At 51.9% G+C, this 5,714-nt stretch overlaps 1 pseudogene; it reads left to right on the top strand.

Annotated features, from left to right (window-relative positions):
* The first annotated feature begins 381 nt into the window (after positions 1-381).
* Positions 382-5,024, top strand: LOC105720070 (folate receptor gamma-like; annotated as a pseudogene).
* Positions 5,025-5,714: the final 690 nt, after the last annotated feature.

Below are 5,714 nucleotides of genomic sequence, written 5' to 3' on the forward strand. Positions count from 1 at the left end.
TGATGGCTCCATGGCCTTTGCTGGCCCCAGCTCAGCTTCCCTGGGCATCTAAACCTCAGCTGCCTTGGGGTAGGAGGACGGGCTGAGCAAACAGAAGTGTGAGGCTGTCTAGAGTCCTACCCCTGAATCAGCAGACCATGACCTGTGGTTCCACCTTGTGCAAATTTGAGAGGAATTGCATAAAACACTGGAGAAATCCAAGAGAGGAAGTCCACTGGAGAGCCGGCTTCCTCCATGATCACAGAGCGAGCTGGTGTCAGAGTCTGGACCTAGAGCTCTGTTGGGTGGGAAGCAGGAGGAGAGTGCTGCCTCCAGCCTAGGGAAGGGCTCCCTCTCACCTCTACCCAGTCCACATTTTTTGGCTCAGCTGCCCTGTGGGGGATGCAGGGTGGGGAGGGCAGAGATCTGGGCCTGGGAGGGGGACAGTACACAATCTTGTGGCTGCTGCCCTTCTCTCAGGCCTTGTCCACCTCTGACTGTGGGTCTCTGGTAGGAATAGATAGACATGGTCTGGCGGTGACCCAATTGCTGCTTCTGGCTTTGGTGACCGCTGCGGGAAGTGCCCAGCCCAGGAGTATGTGGGCCAGGACAGGTCTGCTCAATGTCTACATGGATGCCAAGCACCACAAAGCACAGCCCGGCCCTGAGGACAACCTGTATGGCCAGGTGAGGATAAAGCAGAGTCTGTGGCGGGGGAGAGGGCTGCCTCTGACAGACAAACGTTAGTGGGGTGGAGAAGTCAGCTATGGGAGGTGATGAAGGCAGGAGGATGGCTGCTGTGATCCTGGAGGGTCTCCCTACCAGAGGCCACCAAATCTACAATAATAAAGAGACCACATACCTAACAGCCACTATAAGCCTATAGCTCACATGCTTTCACTTATGCCATGTTAGTAAATAAGCCCAAAGGGCAGGGTGGGTGCGCGGTAGTCTCTACTTACGCAAATGAGGAAATAGGCCCACAGAGGGTGCAGGTGCAAGTGGGAACTGAGGAGAGAGATTGTCCATACTTTCCCAGGCTTAATTACGTGTCAGCCCACAGAGCTCAATGGCACAGTAGAAGAGGAGCTGGGCCCCTCATGGTCATGGTACAGCCAACATGTACAAACAGGCCAGCTTCCCACCCCCATTAGGTACTGAACAGACAGTGACCAATCAGATATGCTGGGGAGTCCCAGTGAAGAGGCCATTGGCCTTGGCCTGGGAAGATGAGTAAGAGTTTTCCAGGAGGAAAAAGCAGGAAAGGACAGATTGACGGAGGACAGCATGCACTCAGGTCAGAGGGTGACAGCATGAGCAATGGCGGGTCCAGTGTGGCCAGAGCCAAGGGTGCTGATGCCCACAAGAAAAGGAAGGGAAGGCCAGGGTCCCCATTCCACAGGTAAGGCCACTGAGGTAGCTTGGGGAGGGCAAGCTCGAATTTGAACTCCAGGCTCAGGAGAGTGCCTGTATTTCATTCCTCTGGTCTCCTGCTCTGCTCCCCACAAGCGTTCACATTCCCAGAGGGCTGGGGATGTGCCCAGGGGGAGCCTGTGGCATGGACAGGATCTGAGGGCTAAAGCGAAGAGAGGACAGCCCGGAAGCCCCATGACATCTGAGTCATTCCCAACATTCTATTTGCTTATTTTAAATTTGTGGTAAAATTTTAAAAACCCAAAAAACATAAATTTTGCATTTTAGCTGTTTTTAACTATACGGATCAGTGGCATTAAGTATGCTCATGTGGTTGTGCAGCCGTCAGCACCATCCATCTCCTGACTTCTTCCTTTTTTTTTTTTTGAGACAGAGTCTTGCTCTGTTGCCAGGCTGGAGTGCAGTGGTGTGACCTCGGCTCACTGCAACCTCTGCCTCCCAGTTCAAGCAATTCCCCTGCCTCAGCCTCCCGCGTAGCTGGGACTACAGGCGTGTACCACTACACCCAGCTAATTCTTTTTTTGTAATTTAGTAGAGAGAGGGTTTCACCATGTAGGCCAGGATGGTTTCCATCTCCTGATCTGTCTTGATCTGCCTGCCTCGGCCTCCCAAAGTGCTGGGATTACAGACGTGAGCCACCGCTCTCCTGACCTCTTTCATCCTCCAAAACTGAAACTGAAACTCTGTGCCCACCACTTCATTTGCTTTTCAGAACCTTCTAGAGTACCTCCTATTTGCCAGGAAATGGTGCAGATGTAGACCTTTGAGAGACACAGATGATTATAATTCTCAGGGCCATGAGCTATACGAGAGCGATGATATTTATAGAGCCCCTACTATAGCCAGGGAGTTCTTTTCATTATATTCACTAACCCTTTCAGAGGCAGAAACTCCTGACTCCAACAGGCAAGACCCATGTCTGCCAAACCCCAAGACCCATGATGTGCAAGGGGTCTTGCAGGGAGACTTAGAGTTGGGACATATAAGGAAACGCAAGTGTGAAGTCGGGCAGGCGGGGAAGCATGTTGTGTGTCAGCCGGCACCAGGTGTGGGCCAGGGTGTGGGAGATGGGTAGATCTGGCTCCACTCCCATGGATTTCCTTACTGTTTCTCCTGGGTGCTCAGACCTGTCACACCTCCACCATCACTTGACCCTAGGTGTGAGGGTTCAGCCCAGAAATTTTAAGCAATTGATTCCTGATTTCTCAGGTTTCCTGAGTCCTGGCCTAGAGTGATTTCCAAAGAGAAACTTCCACCATTTCCGCTTGTCTTGCCTGCATTGAATTTACCTTTCTAGGATGGCCTTTCTCACATTTAGTCAAGTCTGGGTTCAGGCCCATGTGCGGGCTACAGCTCCTCTGTTCCCCTAGGACTCTCAGGATCTACCTGGAGTCTCCTCACCTGGACCTCCAGATCCTGGGAAAGCCAGACCAGCCCCTGACCTCAGCCCTCCACCACAACCCGGCCAGGTTCCTCTCCTCCTTGTCCTGAGTTAAACCTTAACCCCACTGTGTACCACAGGTGTAGCTTTCTGAAACTCTGTAAAAAATGAGGGTAAGCATTCATACTGGGTTGTTAAGAGGATAAAGTACAAAATCCTCGGGGACTTTGCACCTATGGTTTTCTATGTCTACAGTGTTCTTTGTCTCTCTACGGTGTTCTTTCACAGCGCATCCACCCACTAAATCCATACTCTCCATGAGGCTAGAGATGGTACTTGTTTTGTTCACGGCGGTGTTCCTAGGACCTAGCACAGCGCCTGATGTATAATAAGCACTCAGTTAATATTGGCTAAATGCAAAATGAATAATATAAATAATCTGATAATGTGAAATAACTTTTTAAACCATTAAGAGCTGTACAAACAATAATTACTCTCCTAGACAGTGGCTCCCCTCTATGACACTCCGTTAAAAGCCAATATTGGCCAGGTGTGACAGCTCACATCTTAGTACTTTGGGAAGCTGAGATGAGAGGATTGCTTGAGAACAGGAGTTTGAGACTAGCCTGGACAACATTGTGAGACCCCATCTCTACAAAAAGATCTTAAAAATAGCCAGGTATGCTGGCATGGGGCTGAATTCCAGCTACTTGGAAGGCTGAGGTGGGAGGATTGTTTAACCCAGGAGGTTGAGGCTACAGCAAGCTAAGATCAAACCATAGCACTCCAGCCTGTGCAACAAAGCAAGACCTATCTCAAATAAAGAAATAAATAAATATGGGCAAAACACACCAATATTGTAATTGCTTCTGTCCCCAGATGGGGACTCCTCAAGGGCCCTCCCCAGCAAGTGTTCCTCTGGATGACCTACCTGGGGCAGAGGAGCCAGAATATGGAAGAGATGGCTGTGGTGGGGAGGCACTTAGTCCTGTGTCTTCCCCACCCAGTGCAGTCCTGGGAGGAAGAATGCCTGCTGCACGGCCGACACCAGCCAGGAGCTGCACACTTCCCGCCTGTACAACTTTAACTGGGAGCACTGCGGCAGGATGGAGCCCGCCTGCAAGTGCCAATTCATCCCGGACACCTGTCTCTATGAGAGCTCACCCAACCTGGGGCCTGATCCAGCAGGTATGAGTGCCATTCCCACAAACATGACCCTCATGGCCAGGCGCAGCAGCTCACGCTGGCAATCTCAGCACTTTGGGAGGCCAAGGCAGGTGGATCACATGGCTAAACTCTGTCTCTACTAAAATACAAAAATTGGCTGGGCTTGGCAGCAGGTGCCTGTAATATCAGTTACTTGAGAGGCTGAGGCAGGAGAATTGTTTGAACCTGGGAGGCAGAGGTTGTAATGAGCCAAGATTGTGCCACTGCACTCCACCCTGAGCGACAGAGTGAGACTCCGTCAAAACAACGACAACAAAAACCAAACAAATAAAAAAACCATGACGCTCATCAGAGGGCAGAGCCTGCCAGACACTTGCAGGGAGGGCTTGGTCCAGGAATTCAGGTCTGAGGGTGGTGGAGGCCCTGCCCCCTCCCACAGCTCTGGTCCCCTTCAAGCCTGCAGTTGCTGAGATACGTGGCTAACAGGAGCCTTCCCTCTCCTCCTCACCAAGGTCAACCAGAGCTGGCGCAAAGAGCGCATCCTGAACGTGCCCCTGTGCAAAGAGGACTGCGAGCGCTGGTGGGAGGACTGTCGCACCTCCTACACCTGCAAGAGCAACTGGCACAAAGGCTGGAATTGGACCTCAGGTGAGGGCCGGGAGGAGACCAGATGAGGAGTGGGAGTGGGGCTTTGGGGTTGGGAGGGGTGCGGTCTGGCCCAGAAGCTAAGGGTCTTATGTTCTCCTCCCTCAGGGATTAATGAGTGTCCGGCCGGGGCCCTCTGCCGCACCTTTGAGTCCTACTTCCCCACTCCAGCGGCCCTTTGTGAGGGCCTCTGGAGTCGCTCCTACAAGGTCAGCGACTACAGCCGAGGGAGCGGCCGCTGCATCCAGATGTGGTTTGACTCGGCCCAGGGCAACCGCAGCGAGGAGGTGGCGAGGTTCTATGCTGCGGCCATGAAGGCTGGGGCCCCGTCCCGTGGGATTTTGGGACCGTGAACATTGGTTCCTGATCCAAGAAGGGTCCCCTGGGGTTCCTCCAATAACTCATTCTAATAGACAGATCCACGTGTGTCTTGTGTCTTGTAATTTGGGGACGAGTGGGTTGGAGGGACACAATGCTTTATCTTTTCCACTGATAAGCCCCAAATTGGACTGGAACTATCCTGACATTCACGGGGAAGTAGGGTGTAGAGGTTGAGCTAGAATACAGGTATGTATCCCTTAGTCTGGTTCTCCTGAGAGCCTCCGCCTCACACCAAGCTTATCACCCCCACATTACACAGAGACAAAGGCAAAGGTGGAGGGAAAATGGACAGAAACTGATGAATTATGAGCTTCAGGTGGGGAAGACAGGTTCTTTCCCTTTCCCTCATTAGATGTGGGCTAGGTAGAGATATTGGTGGGAGAGGAGGGTCTCAGTGTGGAATACCTGCCTTATTTCTATTTATTTATTTGAGACCTGGGTCTTGCTATGTTGCCCAGGCTCGTCTTGAACTCCTGGACTCAAGCAGTCTTTATTCCTTGGCCTCCCAATGTGCTGGGATTATTGGGGTGAGTCACTATGCGTGACCTACTTTTCAATAAATGGTAAGGCTGCAATTAACAGTCTTGTACCAGGCCGGGCGCGGTGGCTCACGCCTGTAATCCCAGCACTTTGGGAGGCCGAGGCGGGTGGATCACGGGGTCAAGAGATCGAGACCATCCTGGTCAACATGGTGAAACCCCGTCTCTAGTAAAAATACAAAAAGTTA

The sequence above is a fragment of the Aotus nancymaae genome, unplaced genomic scaffold, assembly GCF_030222135.1.
Source record: "Aotus nancymaae isolate 86718 unplaced genomic scaffold, 86718_ANA_hifiasm-v0.15.2.pri h1tg000059l, whole genome shotgun sequence".
Classification (NCBI taxonomy): Eukaryota; Metazoa; Chordata; class Mammalia; order Primates; family Aotidae; genus Aotus; species Aotus nancymaae.